General features: G+C 54.9%; 1 protein-coding gene across 9 annotated transcripts in view; it reads right to left on the bottom strand.

The window, feature by feature from the left end:
- The window catches only part of CD82 (CD82 molecule), a 56,591-nt gene that overhangs the window by 27,966 nt on the left and 14,725 nt on the right, over positions 1-13,900 (bottom strand). The window contains exon 1 of one of the 9 annotated variants that reach the window (XM_069555509.1): positions 10,504-10,799. The exons of the other annotated variants lie outside the window; for them this stretch is intronic. The gene's annotated coding sequence lies outside the window, so the exon portion shown is untranslated. Of the gene's footprint in view, positions 1-10,503; positions 10,800-13,900 lie in introns of those variants that run through there. 9 annotated transcript variants of the gene reach the window in all.

The raw sequence follows: 13,900 nt of genomic DNA, 5'->3' as shown, positions 1-13,900 counted from the left end.
TTCACTTTCACTTTTGGTCTTCCCTGTAGCTCAGATGGTAAAGAATTCGCCTCTAGTTCAGAAGACCCAGGTTCAATCCCTGGGTCGGGAAGATCCTCTGGAGAAGGAAATGGCAACCCACTCCAGTATTCTTGCCTAGAGAATCCCATAGGCAGAGGAGACCAGTGGGCTACAGTCCATGGGGTCGCAAAGAGTCGGACACGACTGAGCAACTAACGCTAGTGGTAAAGAATCCGCCTGCCAATACCAGAGACATAAGAGATGCAGGTTCGATCCTAGGGTCAGGAGGATCCCCTGGAGGAGGGCATGGCAAGCCACTCCAGTATTCTTGCCCGGAGAATCCCATGGACAGAGGAGCCTGGTGGGCTACGGTCCATGGGGCTGCAGAGTCGGACACAACTGAAGCGCCTTAGCACACATGATAGCTCCAGACCCAAGGACTGTGGAATGCTGCCTTCCAGGAGTGGCCGACTGCAGAAAGGGGCCTCTGGGAATGGCTGGGATTCCATTAAGTAGGTGGTGAGCACCAAGGCCACTGTTCAAAGGAGCTCTGGTTTGCAGGTAAGGAGGAGGCAGAGGCTGCTCAGCTGGGATTCCCTGATACTATAGGCAACCTCGCTGGTCTCTTTTATGCCCTCAAATTATACTAGGAGTTCTGCAAAGTAAGCCCTTCAGCACCCTGCGAGCAAACTGGAGCTCAGAGGGGTGAGGAAGCTTGCCCAAGGTCAAGGGTGCATGGACCAGCAAGGACAGAACCCAGGCCTCCTGGCCCCTGAGGCCACCTCCTCCTCTCCAGGAGGCAACTGGGTGGATTCAGATGCTGAAACAGGCAGCCCCATGATTGACAGGTAGGTTGGCCAATCAGGGAAAGCCCAAAGACTACCTGAGACTCATCTGAGGGAAGAGAAGGGGCTGAGCCTGGGGTGATGGGTGGTTCCTGGACCTGTCGGCCGAGATCCGGGATACAGAATGTTTCTGCTCCGTGAGTGCTGACACTACCCCTTACAGAAACAGCAGATGAACACGTCTTCCATACTGGGCAGAAGATGGGTGGCCCCACAAAGGGCAGGAAGTCAGCTCAGGCTGGGGACACGCCCAGGTTGCCCCTGATGCAGAGTGACATCAACCTCAGTGAGATCACAATGACCACCAAGCCCCGAGGAGACCCCAAAGTTGGAATCCGAGGGTCTGGGGTCACACTCTAGTGGTCTCAACTTCAGTCTCTCCACCCACGAGGCAAGAGTAAGGGTTGGTGTAAGGCAGGGACTGGCCAGTTAGGCCTGTGGATCAAATCCAACCCACCCTCTAGATGCTGCACGGCTCACAAGAACAGATTTTACATTTGTAAGTAGTTAGAAAGGTAGAAAAGTCTCTCAGTCATGTCTGACTCTTTGTGACCCCTGGAATTCTCCAAGCCAGAATACTGGAGTGGGTAGCCCTTCCCTTCTCCAGGGGATCTTCCCAACCCAGGGATCAAACCCAGGTCTCCCGCATTGCAGGCGGATTCTTTACCAGCTGAGCCACAAGGGGAGCCCCAAATGATACCTTCCCTGACCAGGAACCATTTTAAGTAGGTGGGAAAAAATAAAAAGAGTATCTTGTAACACACGAAATTCAAATAAATAAAGCTGTCCTGGCACCCAGCCATGCCCACCCTTTTATGTATTTGCCCATGGTGGCTATCTCAAGAAATGGCAAAGTGGACTGGCTGTGACTCAGACCACTGGCCTGCAGAGCCCGAAACATCCCCTGCCTGGCCTTTTATGGAAGAAGGCTGCAGGCTCCTGGCACAGGGGAGCAGACGGTACAGGCACATGTGTCTGGAAGAGATGGCAAGAACCAGGACTGCTGATAGCTTGGGATTTTGGCGGAGAGCAAGCTGGGTGGCAGAAAGTGAATAATCAGGAAGGAGAAGATGCAGGATCCCCAGATAAGGGTTCAAATCCTCGTTCTGCCAATGCACGGCCATAGAAGGGACTCCCGGGGTCTCGTTGCCCAGTGGAAGCCCGTGTTATAAAGAAAAGTGAGGTCAGAGCCTGGCACAGTCAGGGCTGGATGAGCAGGGGCTGGGGAAGCGTCTTCATCAGTGCTTTCCCGAGAAGCGATGGGTGAGCATTTCACTTGCACATGAAATGAGACAAAGAGGGAGGCTCCCGATGTTAGCCTTTCCTGTATACACTTTCTGTAGACACGAGAAGGTCGGCCCATGCTTTCCTGCGAGGATGTCTTAACAGCCACAAAAAAAGGGAAGGAGATGCAAACCCATCTCCTCTGGAAAATTCCGGAACAGTCACTGACGGCTCTGTGAGCAGCAGCAAGGAGCTGCTGATTTCATGGAATACTCTAGAGCAGGAAAACGGACTGTTTCTAAGCAACTTCAATTTAAATTGACCAAAATACAGAAATTCTACGCCAAATCAGTTTGTACAATGAAATTATTATACTACTGGTATTTTACTAACTCCGGCTCATCCTTCAATACTCACTTCAGACATCCACCTCCTCCAGGAAACCCACTCTGGCCATCCTTGTCCACCCGCTCCCTACTAACACACAGGCTGGTTAGGAGCCCTCCCCCTCTGCTTCCTTCCAGCAGCACTGGGCACTAGAGCAGTTCCCACAACAGGCCCTGGCATCAGACTGCCTGGGTTTGAACGCTGTTCTATCACCTCCTGGCTGTGTGACCTCGGACAAGTGACTTAGCCTCTCTGAACCTCACCTTGCTCATCTGTGAGAAGAAGAAACATATAACCTGCTTGGCAGATTTGCCCAGAGATTAAACTAGATAATGTGGGTCAAATGCCTGGCACGAAGGAGGCTTTCAATAAATGGAGATTACCATTATAACTCATGAAGCTGTACAGTAATTTTCTACTTATTTGTCCATCTCCCCTATGGACTGTGATATCTTGAGGGGAAAGGTGATATATTCTTTACGAGGTCAAAGTGGGCTCATCCAAAATTTGCTGAACGAGAGACTAGATGGATGCAGGGAGGGAGGGAGGGATGAGTACAGATGAAGGTATAGGTGGGTGATGGACAGATGAGTGGATGGAGGGAGGGGTGAGTGGAGAGGGGGCAGGTGGATGGATAGAGAGGTGGACAGAGAGGTGGAGGGGAGGGGAAGGAACTTCCACACGGAAAACCAGGACATTTCAGATGTGCAGTCACTCGAAGGGGGCCTGAGATCTGTTGCCCCTAAGTCAGCTGAGACTCCCTTTTCAGACTTCTTCTGTCTCGTGCCAAGGGGTGGGGTGAGGGATGCGTAGGGCCGGCACTCAGGGCCAGCTCTGCGTGCCAGGACCCACAGTCACGGCTCCCTCACCTTCCCCGGGGTGGGGGGAAGCCTGTGGGGAAGAGCCCCTGCTTTAAGAGAACCCCTTGTCCGTGCCGGGCCCCTGTGAGTTCACCCTGGTAGAGGGGAAGGTAGGTTTATCCTGCATCTGATGAAGGAGGAACCCCCTGGCCTGACCCTGGAACCCAGATGTCCCTGAACAGCCCTGCAGAGACCAAGTGGCCAGGGCGGGGGAGTGCTGTGGTCCCTCCAGGCCTCAAGCTCGGCGCCTACTCTGAAGGGACGCCCTGCTCTGCCCTGCTTGAGACCCAGCACTGTCCTTCCCACCCTAACCCCAGACCTGCCTCTTCAACCATCAAGTGACAGGCTGGGACCAGAGCAGAGGCAGTTTCCAAGGTAGTTCTTCAGAATACAAGTCCTAGAAGACACGCCGTTCGGAACTAGAGACTCCCCTGTCACCAAGTCTATGGAGCGCCAGTTTTTCCCGAGGGTCACATTAGGCTATTAGCGTCTCCAAGACACCCAGCAGTAAACACCGGGGACCGAAAACCATCTATCACTCAACAGCCTAACATCGCACGGAATACATCTTAGGAAACGGCAAGCCCAAGGCTCCTGAAGGTCCCCTGGGACGGGGCTCCTGAGCTCCAAGTGCTGCAGGATTCAGAGACGGGGAGATGAACGGCCCTTCGACCCACCAGCTGGCTCAGACACGACACCCGAGAGCCACGCTCGGGTCTCCTCCTCCTTCCTTCATCCCACAGTGGGAATGGGTCTCCAACCCTTGACCCTCCCAGCTCCCCGTCCCACCTCCGACCTGGACTAGTGCAGCTCCCTGGCTGCTCACGGGATCCCCTCCTGCCCTCGTCAGGCCATCATGCCCACTGCAGGGAGGACTCTGGGAAAATGCAAACTAGATCTTGTCACTCCCTGGCCTGCAACCCTTCAATGGAGACGGAGCCGAGGCGTTCGCGGTAAGATCCAGACTCTTACGTGGCCGGTGAGGCCCCGCCCGGTTGGCCCCGCCCCTCCTCCGTCCTCTCGATCACGCGTTTAATCCTAACACGGCTCCTTCCTGTTGTTCTGTACACCAGGCCCCTGCCCACCGGAGCGCCTTTGCCCTCTCAGTTCCTCCGCCAGGAGCACTCTGCCCACAAAGAGCCGGGCTGGCTCCCTCCCTTCCCCTGGGCAGGCAGAGGTATTCCCCCCCAGAGGCCTTCTCTGAACACCTGATCTACACGGCCGGCTGGCTGGCCACAACTCCAGCTGCGTGTGGGAATCAAAATATGCTAATACGCAGCCCCTGGCCCCTGCCCCAATCAAATCATCGGACTCTTGGGTGCGGGGTCGGGGAGTCCCCTGATGCAGCTTGGACACCTGGGCCCGTCACATGGCCCTGCTAGCCGCAGTCACCTTACTGCTCCACTACCGTGACCGGAGCCCCCATTAGAATAGCATATGGTCCTGTTAGTTCTATGCTTCTAATAGAATATGGTTCCTTCAGGGGAGGGGCAGCATCCGTCTCATTTACCCAGTAACCCACAGTCCAGGACAGCGCCTGGAACACCGTAAGCCTTCTGTGTGTATCTGCAGGAAGAAGGACAGGAAAGGAAGGTCTGGAGAAGTCAGGACCAGCGCCTTAGAGAGGATGAGGCAAACCAACTTTGATCCTGCAGCTGCGGGCCTCTTGCTGTTGTTCCGCCACTCAGTCGTGTCTGACTCTGCGACCCCATGGCCTGCAGCACGCCAGGTCTCCCTGTCCACCACCAACTCCCGGAGCTTGCTCAAACTCATGTCCATCCAGTCGATGATGCCATCCAACCACCTCATTCTCTATCACTCCCTTCTCCTCCTGCCCTCAGTCTTCGCAGCATCAGGGCCTTTTCCAGTGAGTTGGCTCTTTGCATCAAATGGCTAGGGCTTCCCTGGTGGCTCAGACAGTAAAGAATCCGCCTGCAGTGCAGGAGACCTGGGTTTCTTCCCTGGGTTGGGATGATCCTTTGGAGGAGGGGGTGGCAACACACTCCAGTATTCTTGCCTGGAGAATCCCCCTGGACAGAGGAGCCTGGCGGGCTACAGTCCTTAGGGTCACAAAGAGTGGGACGCTACTGAGCAACTGAGCTTATCAGGTGGCTAAAGTATTAGAGCCTCAGCATCAGTCTTTCCAATGAAAGTTCAGGGTTGGTTTCCTTTAGGATGGACTGGTTGGATCTCCTTGCTGTCCAAGGGATGCTCAAGAGTCTTCTCTAGCAACACAGTTCAAAAACATCAATTCTGTGGCAGTCAGCCTTTTCTTGGTCCAACTCCCACATCCATACGTGACTACTGGAATGAACAGTATGAAAAGGCAAGTCTCTGGAGCTTAAAAATAACATCATTGGCTTGTGGGGAGGGGGTTACTTCCCTTCCCAAGAGATTGAATTTTAATCTCTGCTGGGTCAGAAAAGGCTGACAGAAGCCATGAACCCTCTCTCTAGAAAGATGCATGAGGACACGCTTTCTTCTGGTTTCATGGGGTCACTAACTCTAGAAAGCCAGGGCCTTACTTCCTCCATCTCCCGATTGCTAAAGCAGTGGCCCCCAATCTTGGCTGAACCTTAGAATTAGCTCTAAACCGTGCTGGTGCCTACCCTGCTAACCCCGCCCCCAAACCCCTGAAATCCTGATTTAATTGGTCTGGGGTGCAGCCTGGGCACTCAGTTCAGTTCAGTCACTCAGTCGTGTCCGACTCTTTGCAACCCCATGGACTGCAGCATGCCAGGCTTCCCTGTCCAACACCAACTCCCGGAGCTTGCTCAAACTCAAGTCCATCAAGTCAGCAGTGCCATCCAACCATGTCACCCTCTGTCCCCCTCTTCTCCTGGACACTAGGGTTTTATTTTTTAAGCTTCCCAGAGGATTATCATACATCGAGACCCAGCGTGGCCTGGTCCCTCTGCTCTGAGTGGGGGTGTCTCGGGCCTGGGAACCCCGGGGCAGCAGGTCTTGGCCAGGGAGAATCTCACGTGAAGCTCCCTGCACCTCTGCTCTGTCCTCCACTTCCTGGAGGCACATTCCCGGGGTGATTCATCCCAGAGCAGTATCCACTGTGCAGGAGGAGACTTTTGAGATCATTGCTTTGCTCAGAGGGGCTGGAGAACGCAGGAGACTACAGATCCCACAGCAAACTCAGGGCTGAGCACGCCATGGAGGACTTGGAGATTCTCGGTCCAGAGCTTTTCTCTCTCCACCTGCTGCCCTGCCCCGACTCCTCAGGCCTTCCTCATAGAGATTTAAGGAGAACTGACTCTGCATCACAGTCATTCTTGGTTCTCACCCCTGCATCTGCTACCTCCAGGCCACACAATCTGCAGAGCTGCCTCCTTATCACTGAATGGAGAGACTAAACCCACCCACCACTCACAGGTGTGAAGATGAACTGGACTCAGGCTCCACATAGTAGGGCTCGATCCATGCAGGTCCCCTGGCCCCCTCCTCCCACTATCCCTGCCCAAAGATGCCAAATCTGCCGTATCTTACCAACTGTGCGGGCTTGGGCAATCACTTCAGCCCCATGCCTCAACTTTCCCACCTGTATAATGGACTTAATAATGGGCCTGGTGAGGTTTACATGATTTCGTATCTGTAAAGTGCCTGGCACCCAGTATGTGTCTAATAAATGCCACCAATTACGATGATGATGATGGTTATCCGGAAGTTGTTGATTTCCTGACCAACAGTCCAAAACCCTCTGCAGGGCCTCGAGCCAGCCTCTAGATACATGCAGGGGAGTGCCAGAGAGTGACTACCCCTGCTCTCAGGCGAGGGGGGCAGGGTGAAGCAGGGCGGGGCTGGGCCACCTGAGGAAGGAGGCCTCTGCCCTCCGTGGGGGTAGGGCCCCTGTCTCTGAGCCTCTGGGCTGTCTCTCAGCGGCCTGCCTGAGATTTGGGTGTCCAGCCAGTTGGGTGAGTTGGACAACTGATCCCGTGGGAGCCCAGGCAGCTTGGACAGAAAAGAGGAGAGAGCACACCTGGCTGGCTGCTCAGCTCTGGAAGCCTGCCTGTCGACTGATAACGCCACCTGCAAGCTGGTTCTCAGCCACTCAGCTCTGCAGTTCTCTGGACTTTGTCCCGATTGCCCGAGAAAAGAGACGGGTCACAGGTTGCTGTGTTTGTTTTCGTCTGTGACAGGTGATGTGTTTCCAGAAACCCATGCTGACTCCCTGGAGGGGGCTGGCTTTTTGGCCTCCCTATATCCTACTTTTCAATCTCTGGTCATACCTTTCCCGTTGTTAGAACAGAAAAATGGAAAGCTATTACCCTGGGCAACTGGAAAATAAGGAGGCCCTCGGAGTGGGTTGCCATTTCCAAGTATTCATTCCAAGTTGCCATTTCGAGTATTCTGGCCTGGGAATTCCATGGATACAGGAGCCTGGTGGGCTACAGTCTATGGGGTCCCGAAGAGCTGGACATGGCTGAGTGACTAAACAGCAGCGTGATTAGGATCTCGGCTTCCTTTAGGACTTCGGTGTGAATCCCAGCTCTGCTTCCTACTGTGTGACCGCCAGCGAGGAAGCTACTCACCCTCTCTGAGCCCAACGTCTCAGCTCTAACATGAGGATACTAGCAGGACCTCCCATCTTATAGGGTTGTTGAAGGACCAAGATGAGGCATGTAAAGAGCTCTGGGGACACTATCAGCTCCTCACAACGCAAGTGAGCAAACCCCACAACCACCACCATGGGGTGGAAGAAACACGTCCAGATCAGACCTTCCCAGGAATCCCAGGATTTTAGAGCCCAAGTTCAGTTCAGTCACTCAGTCATGTCCAAACTCTTTGCAGCCCTATGAACTGCAGCATGCCAGGCTTCCCTGTCCCTTCCCTGTCCCCAACTCCCAGAGCTCGCTCAAACTCATGTCCATTGAGTCAGTGATGCCATCCAACCATCTCATCCTCTGATGTCCCCCTCTCCTACTGCCTTCAATCTTTCCCAGCATCACAGTCTTTTCCAGTGAGTCAGTTCTTTGCATCAGGTGGCCAAAGTATTGAAGCTTCAGCATCAGTCCTTCCAGTGAACATTCAGGACTGATTTCCTTTAGGATGGACTGGTTTGATTTCCTAGAGCCCAAACCAGAGCTCAAAGCCTTCTGCTTGTCTTACCCGGCCAGACTGCAGTAGCAGAGGGACGGCACCATGTCTTTGCATCAGCCCATACCCACCATCCCTCATTTCATCTGCAATGATTCTTGAGATATCATCACCCCCATTTAACAGATAAAGAGACTGAGACCCGGGTTCAGTGACTTGCCTTGGGCCACACAAGTCAATGGCTAAGCCCTGACGCAACTCCAGGTCTGCCTTGAGACTGGAGCTCCTCTCTCTCCACCTGCTGCCAAAGCGAAAGAGGTCAATGGTGGAGCCCGCCAACCCCACCCTTCCGAACCTCGGTCTGTTTGCCTGACCTCCCATCCCACCCCAGCTCCAAAACATGACTCTTGGCTTCCTTTCAGGAAGGAAAAGATCAGCCCCACCAATCCTGGCCATGCTGTTCCTTCAGGGGCTGATGAGGCCACCAGATGTGGCCCTTCCTTGCTTTTCTCTGAAGCCCAAGCGGTGAGACCAGAGGGCCTTCGGCATGAAGAAGGGGCCGCTCTGACAGAGGGTGCAGCTTGGGGAAGAGCAGACCCCCTCAAATCTTGCAACCTCCCCACCAGGCCTGATGCAGCCAAAGACTCAAGCTGAGGCTGAACCATAGCCTCTGATCTTTCTCTGTCCATGACTCCCTTCCTGATGTTTTTTGCAGGCTGCTTGGGCCCCATGCAAACCCTGCTCCCTCCTAACCCTGGGAGCTAAGGCTCACACACTCAGATTCACAGTGCTAGGAAGGCCTTTGACGTCACCTACTTGAGTCTTTATTTCTACGATGAAGTGACCGAGACACAAAGAGGACCACAACTCCCCCGCTTCTGGGGAGTATATGTGTACAAGGCATGGGGCGGGGGGGGGGGGGATTGGTTAGAGCCGTCGGTACTTCCCAACCTGTTTCCCATCATGACACATGTGGAGCAGTGCACATGTTTGCTCAGCACCCTGAGGCAGACAGACAGGACAGAGCCAGGGCTCTGCTCCCAGGGGCTGAGGAGATAATCAGCCATTTGGGAACATCACTTGGGAAATGCTAAGTTAAAGGGATCAGTTCAGTCCAATCGCTCAGTCGTGTCTGATTCTTTGCAGCCCCATGGACTGCAGCACACCAGGCTTCCCTGTCCATCACCAACTCCCAGAATGTGCTCAGACTCATGTCCATTGAGTCGGTGATGCCATCCAACCATCTTTAGGAGTATATGAGAGGATGCCCAGGAGCCCCAGAGTCTAGGGGCCCTGACAAGAAGACCCAGCTTCCCAAGTGGGTTCTCAGGGAGTCAACCAGCTTCTGAGGACCCTTACCCAGCCCCAGGTATGGAGGCAGAATAATAAATCAGTTCACAGTATGAACTCTGAATTGAGAGAGACTTAAATTCCAATTCCATTTCACAGTGACATGTAACCTTTGGCAATTGGCCTACCCACCCTGAGCCTCAGTGTCCTTGTCTATAAAATGGGGATATCAAAGCTTGTTCAGGAAGATGGTGGAATCAACTCTCCAAACCCTAGGAAGCAAGCATGGCAGAGGCAGAAGTCTCTGGGAAGAGGTCGTGTTAAGCAGAGTCCCCTCCTCACACGGCAGGAGGAGGGTATGCATAAAGATTGTCCTTTGAGATGTGGGGCGCCAAGAGATTCCTACAAACTGCCCCTGGAAAGTTACCATCACCCAAGAATTTGAAACAGATCCCAGGCAGGGGGATGGCTGATGAAACGAACATTTATGAAAGCATCCTCACGTGAGTGGTGCTTCACTGATCTTATCTCCTTTAGCCCCACAAGCCCCTGCCATGTGCAGAGCACGGCTTCTGTTCTCTGAGCGGGTGTCTGGGGCGCGGGAAGGCAGGGGTGCCTTCTCGTCATGTGGAGGACAGCAGCCCAGCTGAACTTTGTGTCCCAGACCCTGCAACTCTGGAGTCCAGTGTCCCACCTGCTTTGTAACACCACTCCCCGCCCCCCCGCGATGCCAAGCATTCTCACATGGGGTCACAACAGCCCAACATCAAAGCCCATGGGGTCAGAATATCCAGGAGCCGGGCCAGGTGTCTGCAGGTCTGACAAGCACACAGGCGCTGTGGAATTCTCACCTTACACCCGGCAACTGTGGCAGCTGTGGGCGCAGAGGGCCGGGTAGAACCTCCAGGACATAAGTAAACCCAGGACTAATCCTCAGAGGTGACCTCAAAGAGGGCAGCAAACCCAGGACGAGAGGGGACTTCCAGAATGGCTCATGGGGACTTCCCTGACGGTCCAGAGTTTAAGAATCCGCCTGACAATGCAGGGAACGTCGGTCGATCCCTGGTCCAGGAAGATTCCCCGGGTTCTGGGGTAACGAAGTCCATGCACCACAACTCCTGAGCCTGCTTGTCTTAGAAGCTGTGCCCTGCAGCAAGAGAAACCACCCCTGTGAGGAGCACCACAAGTAGATAAAGTCCACGAGCAGCAACGAAGACCCAGGACAGCCAAAAAAAAAAAAGGGAAAGAACGGCTCATGGGTCAGAAAGCCTGAGTGGCTGCCCTCCCAGAGGGCCCCCCAAGTGGCCATGCCTGTTAGGTTTCCATCCTGAGTCCATGTAGTTCATTGAACCCCCAGCTCCGGCCCCAGACTGGACACAGGAAATGAATGGATGAAACCTACCCTGCCCTCGGGGAGTGCTCAGTCTGGAGAGGGGACAGACAGGAAAGTGAGCAATTAGACACTAGCAACGTCATAAAGCTGGGCCCCGTGATTCCACCCAGCCTCCCACTCTCCCTCGATGGGGCTCTTTAGAACACAGCCCCCAGGAATCCAGAATCACAAAAGCTAGCGCCCTTGCAGTTACCAACTGCCAGAGATTGTGCCCAGTCCTTCACATGGCTCAGTGTATCCTTGCAACGACCCTATGGGGCAAGCACTGCTTTGAACCCCATTTTACAGTTGAGGAAACTGAGACTCGGGGTGGCAAAGGGACTTGCCCATGGTTTACACAGACCACACGGCTGGGAGTTGAACCCTGAAGCCTGACCAGAGGCCCTGAGCATAATCGTACTACCTGCAGAAATGAAGTGATTCATGATACAAAACTAACCTCACCAAGGCCCAACCTACGTTCATTGGGTTTCACAGCTGAGCCTCTGAACCCAGGCAATTGAAGATACTCCACGGAGGCACCAGGTCCCAGCTTGCATACCCTACCCGCCCAGGGGCCTGGGCAGCTGGGGGCAGGTGCCTAAAGAGGGGTTAACCTCTGAGCCAGGGCTGCAGAAATGGAGACTGGGAGCTGGGTGTGGGCCCTCAGCAAGGTGATTAGGGAGAAGGAGGGGAAACGCTAATCAGGGACCTCACATGGCAGCAGACACAGCACCCTTCCCGCCCTGGGCTCAGTAAGGAAGGGATGGGGCCCCTGGGACGCCACCTCCTCTGAGCAGCCTCCCCAGAACATTCTCCTACACAGACGCACACAGGGCACTATCTGGCAGCCCTGATCATCTCAGCCTGAGTCACTGGGGTGGGCATTGGGCGGACAGAGGTTCAAACCTTGGCTCTGCCCACCCCTCAGTGTCACCTAACTTTTCTGAGCCTCAGTTTCCTCATCTGAAAAGTGAACTAATACTTCCTACTTCCCAAGCTGTAGTTCTCAGCACCTTCCTAGGCCTAAGAGCTATTCTGGCCTTGGGGATATCTGATGGACAGAGAGACACAGACAGAGAGAGAGGTGAGTGAGACACAGTAATGGCAAAGAGCTGCACACACAGCTATAGGGGCGCTGTCTCTCATGAGTCCTGGGGGAAACGCAGAAAAGATGGGGAAGAGGAAGGAGGGTAAGGGCAGGTCGGTGACTCTAAGATTTTGGAGGAGGAGGGCGGGATGGAGCGGGGGTCTTCCACCCCTTTCAGCCAGGGGAGGAGGGGCCAGGGAGGGGCCTCTGGGGCCTCCCCACTCTGTCCTGCCGCCCTTCCTCCTCACCTGTCTCTTCCCATCTGTATCTGTCCGTCTGTTTGTCGGGGGCTTCCTCCAGCCTTCCTCTCTTCCTATTTCTGAGACCAGATCTCAAGTCTCTCTTCTCACATCCTGAGGGCCTCTGAACGCCCAGAGTGTCCATGGCACTCACCCCAGATTCCAGCACAGACAGTCCTCCCTGTGGTGGGCATGGGCTCCAGGGAGGAACAGCCCAGGGGACCCATTTCCACAGTCAGCTGCAGGGGTCCAGGCCCCCCAAGGCTGAGGGGCAGGGCTGCACCTCCACACGGCGGGTAGAACCCGGTCCCCAGTTCCCAGGCAGAGCAGTGGGCTTGTAACCGGCCCAGACACATGGCAGTTGGGGCGGGAAAGCGGGTCACAGGGGAGACCAGTGCAGCCTTTGGGGGCTCCCTTACCCAGGGCCCCCCAGGACTGCAGAGGGGCAGGGCCGGGACAGCTCCCCTATGCTGGGCTCGGCCCCTCAGTCCCTGCTAGGCCCTCCAGAGATGCCCTGGCTTCAGAGGCACAGGAGACTGATGGGGTGCTGGTGGCAGGGGAGGTAAAAAGAGAGGCGGGGAGAGGGAGACAGGCAGGGATACGGAAAGAGAGAGAGAATGATAAGCGGAGGACAGCCAGACCCCCGGTGAAGCGGGCCTCCAGGGCAGCCAGGGCTCCGGGCTCCAGACCTCAGGCCCTGCGGTCTCCATGCGAAGAGCCCAGGGGGGCCCTGAGGCAACCCCTGACCAGGACTGCAGGCCTTACTGGTCCAGGCAGGACGGCACCCTGGGAGCCAGCTCAGCTCTGCCCCCTGACCAGCCCTCTGCCCTCACCTGCCTCTGTAGCCGAGAGCCCTGCCACCCCCTGTGGCCTCCTGGATGGACCAGCCAGCACCACCCTTCTCCCACCAGCCTTCAACCAAGGTCCATTCCCTCCTCAGCCCATTCTTCTCAGCCTCAGCCTCCCCCAGATTCAGGGAGTGCCAAGCAGTGCCTGGACAAGCACCCCCTCTTCCTACATACACACACACACACACACACACACACACACCACACACATACAGACACACCACACACATACACAGACAGAGGCACACACACACAGAAATATACACACACATAGAAACACATGCACACACACACAAACACAACACAGAAACAAACATGCACACACACAGAGACACAGACACACACATACACACAGACACACACACACAGAGACACAGGCACATGCACACACACAGACACACACATACACACAGACACACACACACAGAGACACAGGCACATGCACACACACAAACACAACACAGAGACTCACACAGAAACAAATGCACACACACAGACACACACATAAAGACACAGGCACACACATGCACACAGACACACACACACAGAGACACAGGCGCACCCACACACACACGCTGATTCCTGAGGAGCCTGGGTCTTTATCACCAGCTAGGTGCTAGAGTCGCTCCCAGGCCTAAAGGAGCTGAAGCCGGATGAGGGACTTGACCTCAGGCAGCAGCACCTAAGCCACCAAAACGA

The sequence above is a fragment of the Ovis canadensis genome, chromosome 15 (genome assembly GCF_042477335.2).
Source record: "Ovis canadensis isolate MfBH-ARS-UI-01 breed Bighorn chromosome 15, ARS-UI_OviCan_v2, whole genome shotgun sequence".
NCBI lineage: Eukaryota > Metazoa > Chordata > Mammalia > Artiodactyla > Bovidae > Ovis > Ovis canadensis.
The sequence above is the reverse complement of the archived record's forward strand: the minus strand, read 5'-3'. Positions and strand labels throughout refer to the sequence as shown.